Source organism: Tupaia chinensis, unplaced genomic scaffold (assembly GCF_000334495.1).
Source record: "Tupaia chinensis unplaced genomic scaffold, TupChi_1.0 Scaffold000527_1, whole genome shotgun sequence".
Lineage (NCBI taxonomy): Eukaryota > Metazoa > Chordata > Mammalia > Scandentia > Tupaiidae > Tupaia > Tupaia belangeri.
In genome coordinates this window covers 8,235,202-8,256,967 of record NW_006160040.1, presented here as the reverse complement: position 1 = coordinate 8,256,967, position 21,766 = coordinate 8,235,202, and positions in this window count along the sequence as shown.

Genomic DNA, 21,766 nt, shown 5'->3' with positions numbered 1-21,766 from the left:
TGTGTGTGTATATATATATATATATATACACATAGACAAATATCTCTTGTGTGTGTGTGTATATATATATGTGTGTGTGTGTGTGTGTGTGTATATATATATATATATATACACATAAGAAGTCTTCAAAGGTTTATGTAAAATGGCTGTTTTTAAAAAAACTATGCATGGATTTATAATATTTCTTAGTAAACTCAAAACTTTACATTTTCCACCAATTTCTGAAGTCCTTTTGAGCATACAAAATGCATGCACACGCGCGCACACACACACATCACTTGTTTTTGTCCAGTACAATATCTGTCAATACTCCATACCTTGGCTCTGTGCCACCTGGAAACACACAGAACACTCAGAAGTGAAATCATGCTGTTTTGGCTTCCTTTTTCCTCTGAGTTATGCATGTTTCTTAGTTTTTTTTAATTCCCTACTCTACCTAAAGTTCTTGTTACAAGACCAGTTATAGTTTTAAAAATTATGATCACAAGGTTAAAATTACCTTTTCTAAATTGAGTGAAAATCTATTTGTTTTCAATTCCACATATCTGTGAAATAATGCAGTTCTAAAATGTCATACTCATAGAAACAGAAAGCAGAATGATCCTGAGGACTGTACTGGACAACATGGCAATAGTTGAAAATACTGTATTGTATCGATAAAATTCACTAAGAGAGTAGATCTTAAGTGTTCTCATAGAAAAAAAAAAACTAACTGTATAAGGTGATATATGTGGTTATTTGCTTGGTTGTGGTCAATACTTCACAATATATACCATATATCAAATCGTCAGGTTGTACAACTTGACTATATAGTATTTTTAATATCAACTATACCACAATAAAGTTGGGAGAAAGTGTATTTGTTTCATGTAGCATTTTATACGTTCTCCTAAGAATTATGTAACAAAAGTCACCCTGTAGAATAATAAGAAAATAAAATCGCAATGCCAAAAATTGGGTCTATTTCCACATATTGATCATTTGTCAGCCTTTATCATTCATTACCTAAATTGATCTCTAATACTAAGTACTATGTGATTTCACTGAGAAATTGAACCAAAGATTAAGTGGATCTTTAAAAAAGTTCACATAAAAAAGTGACTTACACCTGATACTGATTAATGTAGAAAGAAAGGATGAGACATAGGCATCCAATTTAAAGAAAAAAAATTATTTTTTTTTCCTTTGGTGGTGGTGGTGGTAGATTATTATGACCAGGATTGAACTCATCTATTTACAGTTTTCAGGGAAAAAAAATATTTTTTCTGACCCCAGCTAAAGAGAGTCCCTGACAGAGCTTTCCTGCTCTCCACCTCCCATGTCATCAGTGTTTTCTGGGAGAGGAATCCGAGGTGGTTTTCCAGCTAAGTGGTTACAGCTGTTTCCACAGCTCCGGTCAGATGGAGTTTCTGCTAGTGTTGACTTTGGCTGAAGTCTTCCCCTGGAGCCCAGCAGCATAAGAGCGTTTGCTCTGAGGCCTGGGACTCTGCACAAACATTCCAGAGTTTCTGAGTTTCTAACATTAACATTTGATGAATTCTTCTCTTAATTTCTTCTGGAGAGAAGTCAAAGATACTGGACAGTCCCCTTTGCCCTGTGACGACTATGGTATTCCCCCGCCCCCAACAGTATCCTTTTCCTCCTTTATATATATAGCTGGAAACCTGAAAAAAAAATGATAATGTGCACAAACCATGCCAATCTATAAAAATACGCATTCTTTTAAATGTTTCAACACATTTTGACAGTTTTCTGAAGTACCAGATTCCTTTGAAGTTTTTTAAAAATGAAAGAGAAAATAGGCTTTTAAGCAAATCCTGAAATATTTGTGTCAGAAGGCTCTATGAGAAAATTTGAAATGTAGTTACAGAGTTAATTAAGGAGATCAGCTGTCATAATTGTATGGCGATAGAATAGCAATTTTAATGTTATTTTGATAACCTTTCAAAAGAGAAAATCTATTGCTTACTTTGGTTAAATTAGTTCTTACTGTGGATCCTCACATTAATCATAAGAGGCCAAATTAAGGATTGATTCTTCAATAGCTGAGGGATTGAACACAGAATATTAGTGTGAAGATGGCATCAGGGCCCAGCTGTAGTGGCTTGGGCAGTAGAGTGCCATCATGTGATGTTACAGACATATGGGAGACCCCAGCTTTCAATTCTGGGTTGGCCCAAACACACTGGGTGCACCCATATCATGGCTGTGATCCTGGCTAGGCGGAAGGCTGGAGATAGGGAAATTGTGGCATGGTACAACTCTGTCAATGGTACCTCTCACTATCTTTCTCTCTCTCTAGAAACAAAGAAGAACACTTAAAAGAAAGGGGGAAAAAAGATGGTATTGAGAGTCATATTTGTTCTTTTGGGTTTTGGAGAGGTTTTTGCTATAGGGCACGTACACTCACAGGAAGAGAGAGAGAGACAGAGAGACAGAACACAAGAAATCATCCCCCAATGGGGGGTGGCCACACTGCAGTCCCTTCTCTTCCATTCTCCTCTTGGGATCTTGGGCACGCATGCACACATGCTCAGCGTGAGTTTAAGCCACCAGGTCCAGGATTCGAATCTTAGTCAAATACATGGGAATCCAGCGACATAGCCATTATGCCAACTGTTGGTCCCTAGTCATATTTTTTAACTGGACGGTATTGAAGGAATTCGAACATGTATGGCATCAGACTTCATTTGGCATAGTGGTAGAGGTATATGATATTCATTTCTATTGAAAGATTTCAGTTGAAAATAAGATATTTCAGTTGAAAAATTAGATAACAAGTAGAGCCTTAGCATATTGTCCCAGACAAGTTCTAAAAGTATCCTCTTAAAAATTATTTTTAAAAACATCTATCAGTATAGTCAAGGTAGGTGTGAAAATAGTAAATGAGATATCAAAGTTCCTGCAAGTTTTAACTATGGTATTTTGTAAAATTATGTATGTAGATGTAAATATCTACATACCTAAATTTATTTTACACAGATGGAGTTTCAGCTCAGGTTGACTTTACGTACAAACACACAAATTAGAAAATTTTATGACAATATAAAACAATATAGAATTGGATATGTCCTTATGTGTGTATTATTTAGAAAATAAACCCAGAGCATTGCAAATGTGTCTTATATTGATTCATTAAACAAGGCACACAACGAATAACATGAAATCTGTGACTGATATTTACAATCTTATTCTAAGGGTAAACAATTAAAATACAGATCTTGAATGATGGTAGTTGCTTCTAGCCCAAGACTATTTAAAAGCTTGAAAAAAAAAATCTTTAACTTGGGCAATATAATATGATGCTTAAGAGCATGTTCTATGTGCTTGGAAATAAACACGTACACTGCAAAGTTGTATAGTTATTAAACATAAATTATATATTTATATATGTGTGTGTGTGTGTGTGCGTATACATATACATGTATATTTATAAAACTATATATATGAATGTGTTCTATGGAATAGATTCCCTAGGTTCAAGTCTCATCTCTCTCTGCCAGATTACTGATATACTTGCCCTAAGCCAACAAGTTGTCCTCCTTTCCTCAGCTCTTTCATCTATAAAATGAGAAGAAAATGACATTTAAATCACAAATTTGTAAAGATTAAATCAGTATCTGATTTAAAATATATTACATCAGTTGAATCTGCAGGTGGTGTGGTGGTTAAGCACTAGACTTGCATATGACAGACCATGGTTTTAAAATCAAACATGGCAATTTGAAAATCACTCTGGGTGTGCATGCATGCATGCCCAAAATCCCAGGATGAGAATGAAGGAGAAGGGATTGCAGCATGGCCATTCCCTCTGTAGGTGATTTCTCACTTTCCTTCTTACTATTTCTCTCTGTCTCTCTCCAGCAAGCACACATGCCATATGCCAAACAAAACAAAACAAACAAAAAAATTTCATAAGACATATAAGTCATTCTCAATAAAAATTACAATTATTGTTATTGTTTTTCTATTGAAATGCAACTCACCTCCAAATGAAGAACTTGCCTTTATGATATTGGTACTTTTGATCTTCTAATATAATTTTGAACATAAGTAACTTGATGCATTCTGAAAGGATAAAGGAATTTATTGGAACAGCCCAGAATTAGAAACTTCATTTTTCAATTAAAAAAAAAATCTGCTTTCCAAATACTATAGATGTTATAACATTTCTACTGCTTTCCCACTAAAATCTTCAAATTCTTAGTTTTCTTTAATATCATCCCTATTTCTAACTATTAATAGTCTCATCCAAACAGAACAGGTTCTGTGCACTCAGATATTCTTCCTATAGAATGACTTTACCAGTCTCTCAAAATCTTAGTATTCAGGTTTGAAAACTGCTAGTTTTTCTATCTCCAGGCCAAGCAAGTACAGCATTTTCCCTGATTTGGACACTTACTTATATTGAGACTGTGTTAACAAATTAGCAATATTGTTTGTGGCCAAATAAAACCTATTGGTTCCTTTTGTAAACTTTTTAGAATTTTTTTGGTGATTCAGCCTCTCATAATTCTTTCTTCGTTGTATTTATTATTTTTTAGTGCAAATATAGGCTCAAAGACATCTATTTTTAAAAGTGAAAGTGAAGTTTAAATCAAACCAACCCACTGAAACAAGAAACTCTATAAAAGCAGAAGAAAACAAAAAAACAAAAATAATAGCAGAACTTCTCCAGTAGTTACAAACAGCAAACGAATAAGACTGCATTGTTTGATGAGCCAGTATAACTAGGAGAAGAGAAATATACTGAGGTGGATGGATGAATAACCTATCATTTTTGTTTCTCTTTAGGACAGTAAGAAACTGAAGCTTTAAGAAGTTCCACAGGGTTATGGAAACAATAACTCTTTAAGAACTTTAAGAAGTTCCACAGGGTTATGGAAACAAAAATTGCAAGTGAAGACTACCAAAGCAGCCAGATACCAGAGACAAGAGAACCACAAAGAAATGAGCTTCGTATTTGGGATGATCTTTTTCTCCTTGAGAAAATTGCCTAAACCAAAGATTCAAATAATTGAGAAGGGAAGAAACCAAGCGAAAAATGACTAATGGGAGGCCAAGAAAATAAGCAGAGTTTTTGGCATTTTATAGAATGGGGTCGTTTTATAAAAATCTTATAAGGATTAGCCTTTAGATAAACCCCACTCATTCTGTTAAGGCTTGTGAAAAGCTGTGGTATAAGAAAAAAGAAAAAACTAGAAATAGGTCAGCCTTCACATAATTTGTAGCAAGCAAACAATTATATGTTACTCTCTCACTGAGTCAAGGTGATTGATCCATAATTTCTGAGGTTATATAAATTTGTTAAAATATCTGCATATACATATACATATATATACATATACATATACATATATATTTTTGTGTAAATTATACATATATAAATTTTCAATTGAATTTCATATATACACCTCCAAGTGAATTATATATATTTACTTTGTGTATAAATAATTTATATATGTATTATATAATATTATCTAAAATTATATATAATAAATAATTTATGTATTATTTTTATATTATACATATAATTTAAATGAATTATATATATAGAATAGAATAAATGTGGAATGAAATAAGGAAAAATAAATAAAAACATTAGCCCATGGACATAGGCTACAGGTGGTCAAACATTAGACTTAGATATATAGGTTTTAAAATAAAACACAAAGGGGACCAACATATGGTGTAATGTATATGTCGCTGGACTCCCATGTAATCAATCGTGTTTGGAGTCCTGGACCCGGTGGGTTAAACTCATGCTGAGCACGTGTGTGTGCCCAAAATCCCCAGAGGAGAATGGAGAAGGGATTGCAGCGTGACCATCCGTCCTGGGGGGAGATTTCTTACTTTCAGACTCTCTGTCTCTCTGTCCTTCTGGCAAGTGTACACGCCGTATAGCAAAAATCTCTCCAAAAATAATTTTTTAATTAAAAAAAATAAAATAATACACAAAGAACACATATAAGATGAATAATTTAATCCAAAAGAATGAATATTATTTGTAAAAAATCAAAGTTTTTAAAATTAAAAAATTTGAAATTATAAATCAATAGACAGGTTTAACAGTATATTTTTTGGGGGGAGAGGTTTTAGCTATGGGGCGCGTGCGCTCATCAGACAGACAGAGACAGAGAGACAGAAGGCGAGAAATCACCCCCCAGGGGGGATGGTCACGCCGCAATTCCTTCTCTTCCGTTCTCCTCTCAGGATATTGGGCACGCATGCACACGTACGTGCCCGGCGTGAGTTTTAAGCCACCGGGTCCGGGACGCGAATCGCGGTTGACTACATGGGAGTCCAGCGACATAACCATTACGCTAACTGCTGGTCCCGGTTTAACAGTATATTAAGAAAGTGAGAATTAGAAAACTTGAGGGCCAGTCACTAGAAAATATCAAGACTAAAGCATAAAAGCAAGAAAAGAGAAAATAAAGAGCATAATTGACACTTGGAAGACAAATAAAGCAAAAACGTATAATAGATACATTAAAAGCAAAAGAATTTAATAAGGAAAATTTAGGAAAGCAATACTTGAAAATCATCTGGTTGAGACCTTTGTCAAATTTTAAGCTGCAGATTGAAGAAACTGAATCTCAAGCATTAAATGTGCACCAAAGCATGTCATGGGCACACTGATAAAGACAAAAGATAAAGAGAAATTTTAAAAATTAGTTTTCCCCTGAAAACCCTTCCATTACCATTAAAGGACCAACAACAATGTTGACAGTTGTCTTTTCAAAGGAGAAACAGATGAGAACAACAGAATGGCATTTTATAGTGCTAAAAGAAAATTATAACCAACTAAGAATTCTGTACACAGTTGAAAATAAACTTCAAATACGAAGGTGTTGGGCCATGCTATAGCCTATCACCAAGAAGAAAAAAACAAAAACAAAAAAATCATACTATTAAGAGGCAATTTAGATATATAGAAACTCAAAGGACAATGAATATGTATCTAAAAATTCCTCTAAAAAGCAAATAAATGAAAATTAAAACAAGTTACTGCTTGTATTTATTAAATTGAACTAACAAAAAAAAAAAGATTAACAATGTCAAGTGTTGGCAAAACCGTGGGACAACAGAAACTTTCACGATTTACTTGTAGAAAAACATTAACATGACCATAGTGGAGAAATGTGGCAAAATGAGTTATAAGAAGTTGAGACTAAGCTTTGACCAATAATACCAGTTTTAGTCATATATCCTAGAGAAATCCTCAACTGTAAGAAACACTTCACAAAGATTTTATTGCAATCGTGATTTTTAAAAACAAAACTTTGGAAAGAATATAAATATTTATTAATAGGGTATTATGGGTTGAACTGCTTCCCTGAAAAAAAAATCATATCTCAGATTCTTAAACCCTCCCCCTCAGAATGTGATATATAGAAGATAGAATCTTTAAAGAAGTTATTAAGGAATAGCTGGTGATTTGGTAGTTAAGATAGCCAGTCCTGCATTGCTGACTGCATGGTTTGTCCTGGACACAACAGTTTGAAAACCTGGACCAGCAGGTGGCACAGAGGTTAGGGCAGCTGGATTCCACCTCGCTGACTTCAAAGTTGTGGTCCTGGACCCAGTAGCTTGAAAATCATTCCAACTGCTTGTTTGTGCACGCCCAAAATGCCAAGAGGAAATGAAGAAAAAGGGATTGTGGCATGGCCATCCACCAGAAGGTGATTTCTCACTTTCCCTTTGCCTGCCTTTCTCTGTCTCTCTCTCTGGCAAGCACACATGCTCTATGCTCAAACTAAAACAAACAAACAAAAAAGAACTATAATCAATAATCCAATATTTTAATAAGCATTTTGTATATATTGCCATTAAATACCCAGTTATTTTATACTTTAAAAATGCATCTGGTAGGGACAGCAGGTGGCATGGTGGTTAAGGGTGCTGGAGTCTCACATGACCGAATGCAGTATGAATCCCAGACCTGAAGACCTGCTTTCTCACTTTCCCTCTCTCTCTCTTCTTTCTCCTTCTCTGGTCATATTAAAAATAAGTAAATAGGGACCAGCAGTTAGTGTAATGGCTATGTCGCTGGAGTCCCATATAGTCGAATGCGGTTTGAGTCCTGGACCTGGCGGCTTAAACCCACACAGGACGTGTGTGCATGCGTGCACAAGATCCCGAGAGGAGAATGGATAGAAGGGATTGCGGCGTGACCATCCCCCGTGAGGGATGATGTCTCACTTTCTGTCTCTCTGTCTCTCTGTCTTTCCGGCGAGCGCACGTGCCCTATAGCGAAAGAACTCTTCCCCCCACCAGAAAAAGTAAATAAATAAATAAAGTTAAATAAAATACTCCCTTATCTGGTAATTGTTAGTAGGGATTTCTCTAGATTCTGAATGCAACCTAGGTGTAACACTGATCAGTTGATTTTGTGTATGAGATTACTGACAGTTTTCAGGCCAGGTGCCATTGAAGGTACTCAGATTCTAGGCCAATTGCCAAATTGTCTGGGCAAACACAGGCTTTGAAAAACACCCCTTTGATTTTGGAGACCTGTCAAATTTTTATCTCTTTATTTCTTAAAGAGTCACTAGAACATCTCACATCTGAAGAATTAAGAGTGGTGTACGGTGAACACGTCTTCAAAGCTGATCATTATTTCATCTTATTTTTCTCATTCTTTTCTCTCTTCACTCTAATAATATTAAGGACTGCCAGTTTACTGCCTTGACAATTAAAAAGGAGTCACACAAATAGGTTTCTGAATCGGTCTAGAATATTTTGAATGCCTACCGTATTTAGTTGATGGGGCCATGCGGGCAACACAAGCTGGTAAGGATGCTGCCTCCCATTCTAAGGCAGGGCCTGGACTGGGAAGAAACTGAGGCAGGGCCCAGTTTACGAGCCCTCCCTTGTGTCATTGAACTGGCTGGTATTCAATTTCTCTGCCGTGAGTTTTACTGTTATTACGGTACCCTGTAATGGTAAAACATCACCCCCAACCATTGCAATAAAGCCAATTAGTGATCTTGTAGGAATGTGGTTCCCTAAGACTGACAGGAGGACCAGGAAGTTTAAGACTCCCCCACCTGTCTGTTTTTAAGTCAAAATTAACATATAGGTTAAGTTAGTATAAACCAAATTAGCGTTAAAAGCATATGTAAACTAAGTTAGTTTAAGGTTAGTTTTATGTAGATACCCCTTGTTAAAGCTACAGGCTGAAATTAACTCACGCTAGGAAAGTCAGCACATTCACCACATAACAGAGACTCAGAGATAAAACAAAACAACTCACTAATTGACAGACTCAACAAACAAAATGCAGAAACCCACAGATTTATTAAAGGAAAAAAGCTGGCTGAGACAACAGAATAAACAAAGCTGAGGGCTCCAGAGAAAGATGAACCATTTTAGCTGGGAGTTCTTATCTAAAGCAACAAGTAGCTTTCAGCTACAAAGAGTTTCTCATCTATGTGCTGTTGACTATGAAAAAAACTGCTAATAAAACATCCTGTGTTGTCTCCTGAGCTACAAGATCATCTTCCTTTCCCATATAGATCATAGACTCACCCTCTATTGGTCTAATATATAGGTAGTCCATATATTAACTGTGTCTTTATTTAACAAGACAAGATTTCTATCTAGGTCTTTGTATTCAGCAAAGTTATCAAACTGGCCCGGGACTGAAGTTATCAAACATCCTGCAAGCCCCCTCTTCAAAAGACCCTTCCCAGTAATCAAGATCTAAGAAGATACAACAGACAAATGGACTTCCTCATCCTGAGAACTGTGATTGATTTTACCTAATCTGACAAGACAAACAGCATGTTTTATAATTATTGCTTCCATGCTTTATATACCCTCTTCCTTAGAGTAAATTTTTTACTACCCCTCACCCTCCTTACTTCCTAAACCTCCCTCAATAAATATGCATGTTTTAATAACCACGGCGCAGCGGTCTGGAGCTGGCTCTGGCTGTGGCCGGCTGAGAACATGCTAAGGAGCAATGAGGTCTCAGTCTAATTTTTTGTTCCTGATCACCCGTGTCGCCTTCCTGTGTATGAGCCACCCTCCACTGCCGATGCCGGACCCCGGCACAAAGTACCATGAATAGGAAAATCTGGACAGCCAGGTCTTCCCTAGGCAATTTTGAGTCAGCCTCTGTTGTTGTACATCCTCATCTTTTGTAGACAAATCAGTACCTTCTTTCAGCCCAATAATTTGTCATACTTGAAGACAGTGATCCAATGTACTTAGAGTTATCGAAAATTTCTGTAAATAAGTCCAGTTAATATTGACAAAGCAAGCCCTCTGTCTAGTTTATATAAAGTGTTTTTCTTAGGATTTAATTTATAGTCTTCATAAATCTCAGAGGAATTCTACTGCTGTCATTAGGCCCACTGCAACAACACCTGCCAGCCTTTGAGGTACTCCTCAGCTTCAAGCTGAGAAAAAGAGGTTAATTCTTTGGAAAGAGAAAGCAAATCAATTGAGGGGTGGGGCGAGGAAACAAGAATAAGAAAAAAGAAACACTATTTCTATAACACAAGCATAGGGAGTAAGGGAGTAAGTTTTTCTTAGAAGTTTTTGCCTTGGAGTGTATGTACTTGCTGGGGAGAGAGAGAGAGACAGAGAGAGTGAGAGAGAAAGTGAGAAATCACCCCCGAGGGGGGGAATGGCCATGCCCCAGTCCCTTCTCCTCCATTCTCCTCCTAGGATCTTGGGCACGCACACACACTCACCTGACATGAGTTTCAAGACACCGGGTCTGGGATTCAAACCATGGTCAGCCATGTGGGAGTTCAGTGACATGACTGCTATGCCATCTGCTGGCCCCAAGAATGATTTTATTTATCATATTTATCTGATGATTCATCTGTAACAATAAAATAATTATTTTCACTTTTGCTGGGAGCATCAGTTTAGTAATGTATAAAATTTTATTTGTTTTTAAAAATGACTGTGTCAGCACAAGTAAGTATGTCAATCAATTATGACCTTCATGTTAAACAAAATGGGGCATGGCATGACGGTTACTAGTGCTGAGCCAGGAGAGGGCTTCTATATGAAATTAAATTGTGGATGGCAAGAGCCCAGGGTCAACTATTACTATTTGTATATTCATTCAGCAAATATTTAGGGCCTATTGGAGTTACATTAAAAATAGAATTTGATGAAACATGAATTATATCTTATTTAAATGTTTTCATCTAAACCACTACTAATAAGAACCATCTAGATGCTTAATATAAATTCTGTTTAGTAAATATTAATTTTTTTTTTGTTTTCTTTGTTTGTTTGTTTGTTTTTTTGTCAAAGTGTGAAGGCAATTGCCAGAGAGAGAACGACAGAGAGGGAGAGAAAGAAAGTGAGAAATCACCCCTCAGGTAGGTGGCCACACAGCAATCACCTCTCTTCCATTCTCCTCTTGGGATTTTTGGCACACATGCACATGTGCCCAGCGTGCTTTTAAGCCACAGAATCCAAGACTCAAGCCGTGGTCTGCCATATGGGAGTCCAGCACTTTAACCACCACAACAAATGCTGGCTCCTATATGTACAAAAACTATATTTCCCCCATATGAACTTGAGACTTAATTAACAGAGTACCAGAGTAGTATTGAGAAAGTGCTCTGATCTCAAGTGGATGTAGTAATTACCTTTAAAAAATTAAATACCATTTCAGAACAAATGGGATTCTAAAAATAGGTAAAAATATCTCAGATCCATTATGAATGTGGAACTTGAATCAAGAAAGATATTTTGAAAATTATAAAAAGATGCAATATGGCTTTTCTTTCACACAAAATTGAGCAATGTTTGTATTTAAAATTTGGATTTTGTCTATAAATTTTCCCCAAAGACAGTAAAACAGGATCTGGCTTTATGAATGTTAGATTTAATAGAGAAACAGAAAACACACCATTTTGAAAGGTCTCTAATCTTTCAGAATTAGGTGAGAATTTACTCATTCTAATTCTTTTTTTTTTGGGGGGGGAGAGGGTTTTGCTATAGGGCGCATGCGCTCGCCAGACAGACAGAAAGAGACAGACAGAAAGCAAGAAATCACCCCCGGGGGGGATGTCCATGCCACAATACCTTTTCCTCCGTTCTCCTTTCAGGATCTTGGGCACGCACGCACACGCGCCTGGTGTGACTTTTAAGCCTCCGGGTCCGAGATGCGAACCACAGTCAACTACGTCGGAGTCCAGCAACATAGCCATTACGCTAACTGCTGGTCCCCTCATTCTAATTCTTGTGACACTAGAATAGATTGGAAGGATGGATGTTGTTTGAGACTAAGGAGAGTCAAAATGAAGTAAGCAAAGGAGATTGTCTACTACTTAAAATATGTCCAAAGGACATACTACTTAAAATTAACATATATGTTAGAAGGGCTAAATTTAAATATTCACCTTTGACAATGTTCTCCCTTAATCAGGTAATAAGACACTTTCCTTCCAGGAAAAAAAACAAAAAAAAAACAAAAAAACAAAAAACAGAAGCTTAAATAATTAACCAGATTGGGGAGCACGGAGATAATAAGGAAGGAGTGTGGCCAGGCAGTGACTCAAAGGAAAATACAGCTAGTCCCATATGGGAAAGGCCATGGGTTCATTTCCTGGGACCTTCCTGAGCACACCAGGTGCACACAGCTATGGCCTGGATCAATTGAGACTTGGAGGGATTTCTGACATGAGAGCCTGGTAGAGATGCCTCTCTCGCTTTTACTTTTTCTTTTTTTTTCCCCCACTTTTTCTTTTTCTTCCTCTCTTGCTCTATCTCTCTGTCTCCTTCATGTATGGAAGAAATGAATAAACTTAAAAAAAAATAAAAGAAAGAAAGAGTGGAGGGAGTGCAGTGTACACTTGTTTTGCCCCTGGCTAGTTGTATGACCAAGGAAAAGATTCTGTCCCTTGCAAGCCTTAGTTTCTCTCCAATATGATTACAATAGTGCTAATTTTGGATAAGTGTGAAGATCAAAGGGGAACCTACAAAAATACTGAGACCAGTGCCAGGAAGAAGGAATAGGCTTCTTGAAAAGGGTAATTCTCATATTTTAAGAATCCAAAGTCAAAGTAAAGACTACAGAGGACAGAATCACTCTGCTTTATCAAATAGGAGAAATTGAGTTTTCTCTTCCTGAACAGAACAGTCAGAGAAATGTCAAGTGAGAAAAAGCAAGACATAAAAGTATTGACAAGTAAATAAAATAGATAAAATGCAAATAAAGAGCTCGGAGGAAAATATAAAGTGCTTGAGAGAGATGGAGAGTGAAATCTTTATTATAGATATCATGAAACTAGTGCCAGACTGTAATGGCAAGATGGTGCTAATAATTTAGAAATTGGGGAATGGTGATTTAAGAGAGCAGAGAATGCATAAAATGTGCTCAGCATGTTAAATATGAAAGAAATCAGTAATCCTGGAGCCAGAGAAGGAAGACTGGTAGTAGATAAGTGAGTCAGACCATGTGAGGTCTTTGGAATCAAGGCAGAGCACAATAAGGCTTTGGCTTTTATTTTCTAAGACTAAAAAGCAATCATTAGACTTTTTAATAGACTCTTTAGTAGAGTTTGATCTATATTTAAAAATGAAAATTTTGGCAGTTCTGTGAAAAGAACAATGGGATAAGAAGATCATTTTGGAGGATTCAGGCGTTCATGCAATGACTCAAGGTTGGTGAGTCTAGGATTGAGTTGTAGAAGTCACAAGAGATTGTCAGACTCAGAAGAGATTTTAAGAGAGTAGCTGACAGAATATAAAAGAGGAAAAGTAAGAACTCAACCATGATAGCTAAGTTTGGGGCTTTAGAATCAGAATAGATATTGGTTAACTTTAGCTGAATTAGGGAGTGTTTGGAAATAAGCAGGTTAAAGAGGAATATTAATGTAGGGAGAACATTATAGAAATATGTTTTTAGACATACTAACTGAGATGCTAGTTTGTCATCCAAGAAGAGATGCTGTTTGGGAAATTGGATTAAGGACATTGGAGTTCATGGGAGAGGTTCAACCTGGAAATGTAATTTGGAAGTTTTCAACATATATTGAATGCAATGCCATAGGAATTTACTATATCCCCCAGATCAGCATATAGAGGAAGGTAGAGTAAGGGTGATCTTGAGGTGCTAGCGTATTCATTATGTTTGGGGTGCTAGCATATAGGAAAGGAGAAGGAACTAGCAGATTACAGTGAGACGAGAACTTGTGGTGTTCTAGAATCAAAGCAAAGAAGCAAAGTATTAAGTGCTAGAGAGAAATGGAGAATGTGAAGGAAGGAGTGTTTGCATCAATGATGCTACAAGAATTTACAATGAAGATAGAAAATTGAATATTAGATTTGCCAAAATGGAATTGTTGATGGTCTTTATATCAATGTGTTCAGCGGTAGACTGAAGACAGTCTATGCAAAGTAGATTATAGGGAAAGTAAGTAGCAAGGATGTGAAGATAGTGTGTTTAATAACCAAAAATATGTTCAGTTTCTCCAAATATAACATGAATAAAAAGGAGTTGCTTCAGTGGAATTAGGGGGGTGATAACAGAAATAGAGGCCTCCTGTTTTGTTTTTGTTTTTGTTTTAGTTTTCACCACACTTGCAATCATACTGAGGCAACTTCATGAAATACTCTGATTTCAGGGAATATACTTTGAAAATTACCAATCTATAAGACATTTGCCAAATCCTTGGTTAACAGTCTCCATTGACTCCATGGCTTTCTCTATAGTGTGGGTTCTATTAATAGCACTGAAGCTTAATGGTAATAGAGCAGATAAGGTTTTTTTCTTGAATATTCCCAAATTTTAATCCAAGTAAGAAATATGTTGTGCCTTTTTTTTAATAAGGCTTTGAAATAGCAATTAAAATATTTAAGTCATTCCAGAAGGTTAATTCAATAACAAACAAAACAAAAACATTTTTTCCCAGGAACTGGGCTGGGCTATGATGCAAGAATACAACACAATGCTCCATGAGGATGACCCATATTGGAAAGTTCTGGGTTTATGTGCAGAGACAACCCTTAGAATGCCAGACATGTACATGCCTATGGTTGGGGTAGACTGAGGGTGGTGATGGATCATGGCATCAAGATCCTGTTAAGGGTAAGGTCTTCCTCTCTCTCTCTCTTCTCTCTATTATTCGGTGACAAAATCAATATATAAACCTTTAAATAAAAACTAGCTTTTCACAAAAGTGGGTATAAACATTCAATATGGTTTTTTGACCAAATGTTCTCAAACATGTCTATAGCCAAGTTATTGGATCATTGGAAAAGTCATGACTTATTTTTGCATAGAAAAACAGACAAATGTGTAATAAATTTCCAGACAAGCTAATAGATAACTTTGGTCAGTCTTGAAAAATAAAAAAGACAAAAGAACCCATTCCAGACATAACGGTCAGTTAATAGTTCCTTGGGAACTGTTCCCTGATGTGCCTCCTGTACCAGTACCAAGACAATATGATATCTTAGTAAATAATAAAAATATTCTTTTATATTAGGGAGTAATTTATCCAAATTATTTCTTCAAATGTAATCTTAAATAATTAGGATCTAATGCACTTAATCTGGCCTTTTATTCAACTTTGAGGTATAATTATATAAGAGTGTAACTATTGAAAATACAATTTGTCCATGTATGACATATTTCAGAGTCTACAATGAAAGACATCCTGGGTCTTCAGAATTCAACAAAATTCTTCCATAGATTTATATAGTGGTTGGTGACACTATGTAAGCCATTTCCACCAAAAGCTAATGATCACAAATGATAGAAGCCTATTCATAAAGGAGGTTGTGGAATTTTTTCAATGTATGGATTTCTTCTTTCAAAAAGTACATAGAAATGCATATAATTGTAAATAAATATAATTATATAGAAATCTATTTTCTAACAATTCACCCTTTAATTCTAATTTCAAATGGAATATTCCATTTCCTTTTCCTAATTCTTCTGTAATTGAAAGAATACCAAAATTATTGCTTCTTCTTTCTATATGCCTACTTAACTAATATGTTTAAAATATAGTACCCATCTAGATGGAGGTCAGAAGCCTCAAATTTTCCACAGGCAAATAGCACATTTGACCCTAGAATTAGTCCATTGTTAGAACTGTATTTCAATATAATTGTCTTCCTTTGTAATTTTATATATTTCTATCATTCGTGAAAAATATTTATCTTGGCACAGCCACATGGCACAGGCAGTGGAGATGCTGTGGCATGCTGTTGGAGGCCATATGAGCAGATTCCAGGTTCATGTCCAGAGGCTGTCAGAGCACATTGTTGTGCCCAAAATACTGGCTGACCACAGTGCTGGGGAAAGGATCATGGCATGAAGATCCTGTACACGTGTGTGTGTGTGTGTGTGTGTGTGTGTGTGTGTGTGTCTTCCTTTCTCTGGATAAAGAACAAAAACTTTATTCTAAGATTTTCAAACTTCACAAGGTAATCAAAGATACTCAAAAAATTTTAGATGCCCTACTTTGAGAAGCGATTTTTTTAGCTAACACTGCTAAGAAATGAAGCCCATAGAAAGTAACAGTAAAATGTTCCCTAGGGAGGAGATTGGGCAGGAAAATTTTAAGACTCACAAAGGGGTTATATGTGAAATAGATCATTTTTTCAGCTATAATTACCTTACAGCACTCCTAAATCTTTGATTAAAAGCTAATTATGTGTAAAAGCTCAGTATTAAGCTCTTTAGAGGAGAGAAAGAAAAATGATTGTACCAAATTGACTGGCAGCAAATACGGAAAACCCTGAGGGATCTAGCAGATACCTGAGGACGGAAGGCCACAAGAGTGATTTGGGAACTATCATTGATAAATACCTTTACTGAAAATGTGCAAGAGGCAGAGAACCCTTGGGAAGGGTCAAGAAACTAGAAATTGCTTTTGTCGAGGAAGATGATGTTAAGAGAAGTACAATTCCAGAAATATAGACAACATATGGGTAACCAGGCAGGAAATAGTTAATCAATCAACTGGTTTATTATCTATCTTTATAGAAGAAATCACGTAATATATTGGGTCATTGGAAAAGTCATGATGCATTTTTTACATAGAAAACCATGAAAACACATCATAACTTTTCTGACTACTCAATATCATAAATATTTTTTCCTTTAAACACATATTAGGGACTTCTTGTTTTTGATATATGTATTTCTATATCATCATCACTTTTAACAACTGTCACCTAAATGTGTGACTATACTATGATTTTCCTTGTTCTGAAATTTATCTCAATGCATCGAAGCTGTTTTCTTTTTTTACTGTTTATAAAGGATATTGCACAAGTCCTCAAACATTTATCAAATGAATATACTGGATGCTATAATAAAAACTATTTGAATTTATTTTGCACATTTGTTCAATTATTTCCTCATAATAAGCCATTAGAAGTGAAATGCATAGTCAAATGGTATGCATACTTGTCAGTTGCAACAATTAAAATAAAAATTCCTTTATCAATTGTTCAGTTTCAACCTGCAGAAAATAATTGAATTGAGTAGATTACTTTAAATTGGAGATTATGAAACATTCATAACATCTGGGATAAGCTTTGCAAACTTGCCTATAGGAATTTTGCCTTAAAATTTTATTTTGGCTATGTGTTTAAAGTAAAGTATCAACTGCTGCTTTTGCTTTACACAAATATAAATATAGACCTGAAATATAGATTTATTTTTGTTTATATTTTTAGATATGAAATATAGGTCTGGTGACTCCTAAGGTGAACAGATTTTAAAAACTAAATTTGCATGAAAAAGCTAACATATTTTGTTTCAATGTAGATAAGCTATTCTAGACTTACTGTCTTTTTTTTTTTTTTTTTTAATTTGCTAGAGACCACATGTTGCCCTTGTTGGAGAGAAAGAGAGAGAGAAAAGGAGAGAGAGAAAGCAAATCCCACCTTCCCCTACATGAGGGACAGTCACACTTCCCCTCCATTTCTTTTTTTCTGGATTTGTAATACACAGGCACAAATGCCTGGTAGGTTTTCATGCTGCCGGGTCTAGGCCCAAATCATACAGTTGTCCATGTGGGATCCAGACACCCAACCACCATGTCAACAGTTGGCCCCAACTATCTTTCTTCTACTAAACTTTTGAGGTGGCCCCATTTTTTTCTTAGAGCCTCTATTTGACCTCCATTGCAGTGTCTAGAACTATGGATATCAAGTAAAGTTTCTGACTATTTCTGTGTCTGAAAATGGTTTTATTTAGCCCTTTCATTTTATTATATTTTAACTGGGTATGTAATTGAAAATCCCAACTAACTTTCTCTTAGAACTTTAAGATGTTGTTTTATTGTCTTCTATCACAAAGACATTGCTAATGCAAAGTCCAATGCCATTCCAATATTTTTTCTTTTCAGATGTTCTACTTTATCCCCAGCTAGAAAGTTTGAGGATATTCTCCATATATTTAGTGAAATTTCATAAAGATTTTTCTGAGAGAATCTCTCCTCATTCATCCTATTTATATTATTGATTTGTCCTATTTAATCTGAATACTGTATCTCTCTTCAATTCTACTAAGTGTGTCCCATTCTTTTTTTTTTGGAGAGGATTTTTTTGCTATAGAGCACGTGTGCTCGCCAGACAGACAGAGACAGAGAAACAGAAAGCGAGAAATCACCCCCTAGGGGTGATGGTCACGCCACAATTCCTTCTCCTCCATTCTCCTCTCGGGATCTTGGTCATGCACACACACATGCGCCTGGCGTGAGTTTTAAGCCACCGGGTCTGGGACGTGAACCAGAGTCAACTACGTGGGAGTCCAGTGATATAGCCATTATGCTAACTGCTGGTCCCACCCCCATTCCTTTTTGACTTTGATCTTTTATGCCCAGCCATTACCTCTTTTTTATTCCAAATTTCCTATTTCTTGGATAATGAACCTTCTGTATTTATCTTGATGTGTCTTAAATTTTTAATTTTGTCCTCTTGATTTGTCTAAGCTATCACTTCAGTTTTGTTTTCTAGGTCTTTGAATGTTTATGCCAACTGTTACATATTTAATTCTATGAAATTCTGGCTCCATGAATGTATATGAAGTTTCAGTTATTGCTGTATGATTGCAATTTTCCCTTATGTGTTTCAATCACTATCAATTAGATTTTTTTTTAAATTCTAAATTATCTCTCTAACAGACAGCCACTGAATGTTACTGAGGGCTTTGTGCGTTTAGCTCCACCAGAGTAGGTCGGCAAGCTGCTCCTATCCCCCAGAGATAGAATGAGAAGAGTTTTTGGGTAGGAGCACAAGCTTTACTAGCATCTGCAATGGAAACTCACCCATCTTAAAGAGTGGCTTAACAATCAGACCTGCCCAAAATGACACAGTTGTTAAATCAAAGCCTACACTATATCCCAGTGATCCTGATTTCAAGGATGGTACTATCTCCTTCATACTTTTGGCTGAGTGGCCCAGCAGATATGACCATGGCCAATTAATTTTTATCATAAGATTTTAAATATGTCGCATTAAGCACTGGCCCTTTATAGGTTTCCACAGTCTTTAAGCATGTAACATAAGTCATATAAAGTTATATCATTTTTGAGGGTATGAGTCACTTATAATAACATAGCTCTTCACATTTATAGAAGTTTTCATGCAAGCAAATAGTTTATGTAAGACAACTTAGTTGACAAAGCTCTACTGTGCCAAGAATGTTGAGTTTTCCTTGAAATATCAATGCTTTAAAGTCTAAGGAAAATATTCTATGGTTCCATGGCAGCTGTGTCCTGGGAAAATTACAGTTAGTACCTTATGGTTGCCATAGTATCCAGTTAATACCATAGCAATGAGGTTTAAGTCTTGTCAGATACACAAAAGTCTTTGTACTTATATGAATTTTTGGGACATTTCTGCTTTGACAGTTAAGGGCAAGTCAGAGTTTTAGGCTAGGACGCTCAGATCTCCTACCCTTTCAAAGCACCACTCTAATCTGGGGAGAGGAATATTATCTGACCTGCCTATTGGGATATCTAATATAATGTGTTAAACAAGAGAAAACCAGGAGGATACTTGTCATCTGGAATCTTGGCAAGTTCTTCAATGCTAGGGCCATCTCAACTAGCCAAAGGGGTTTAGGAAGACATCTGAAAAAAATCAATTATTAGTTTACACCAAAGGACTAGAGAACCCCACAACTTCTGTTTGGCAGCAGTTGATGTTTTCAGAAAAGGCTATTAAGGGAAAGTTCACCCTATACTTCAGACACACTACTGTTTCTCCACGAAGATGTCTGTGTTGCCTAGGAAAGTAATCACACGTCTGCTGCCTCAGAGACAGAAGTTCCATAACGCCACTGGAAATTTACCCACAAGGGAGTGTCAAACACATTACGTGGGGCTGTCAATTCTTACCATCAGCTGGCAAAGCAGAAAGGTCACGATGAATAGTGATTTAGAACGTTGCAGCATTCTGGCTTCTCTTGACGTGACTAAAGTTTCAGCCGCACTTTCTTTTTAGTTATTAGTTTCTTTGAAAGACTATATTTTGCAAGAGCAGAGAGTATGCTTTAGTAAACTCAGGGTGATACACTGGATGGTAGATTTATGTTGAATGCCTCTGGATTTGGGAGGTAAGAAATATGTAATTTTGGTAATAAATACACATGTTAGAGGTAAGCAATCTGTGTTTTTGCAAGAAACACAAAATCGAGAATAAGAATGCAGACATTTTTAGAAAAATAGTGGTAAGAGAAAACAGAATACATCAAAGGAAACATTACTGAAATTACTCAATAGCTTTTTTAAAGATCAGAAAATCATTCAATACATGCACAGTTTGTTGGGCAGGAAATGAAAAAACCGGAAGAGTTCATCTGTGATTGAGCAGTATCAGCATGCCCGTATTGAGCATCCTGGAGAAAGAAATGTGCTCTAATTGGCAATTGTGACTACGCCGTAGCACTTCCGTACATGCCAGATGAGCTGGATGAGCGTCATCAGGAGGACAGTGTTTGGGCTGATTTGTTAAATTCATCCCAGTAACAATTCAGGCACAGCCCTGGAAAGCTTGGATAGTGAGATAGTTTCAAAATTTGGAGAAAAAGGTGAAATCAGTTTCTGAAACTTCCAACTAGGAGCAATAAGTGCATCTCTCTGTGCTTTTCTGTAATGCCATATGTTGTGCTGTTGCTCATTTAAGTTCAACAACCCTTTGCCAAGAGTGACTCACTGCCTGGGTTCAGGGGAATTTTAATTTAAATACAGTGACCAGCATTGCGCACAGTCTCTCAGGAGACCAAATTCCATTTGATAGATAAAATAAGAACATATTGCTCTAGTTTGAGACAAAAGTAGTAACATTGTACTAAATCACAAAGGCTGTGTTATGAGCTTAATAATAATGGTATTGAGAAAGTCAATAATTGAACTAAACAAAATACTTGGGGCACAACTTAATCATATATATACACATACACATTTTATGGGATCAAAAAAGTGTTTTTAGTATCAGGTTGGTTGGACAGCCAATATCATTTAAATTAGGCAAACTTAGATCACACTAAGAATCCATTGTTTATTTTCTCAGTAAAATAATTCCTAATCCCATTTCTATGCTCTACAAAGGGATATTCTATGCTAGAATTCTGGGCAAATTCCCAAGAAAATAATAGCTTTTTTTTCCCCTTACCTAAAAGTATAGGAAGCAAACTCAAATTTAAGTTATAAAAAAAAGAAAGAAAAAAGAAAAAGCAATTCAGAGAATACCCTCTGGTTATTCTCTGACCTAAAAAAAAAAAAAAAAAAAAAAAAAAAAAAAGGCAAATGGGCAAAAA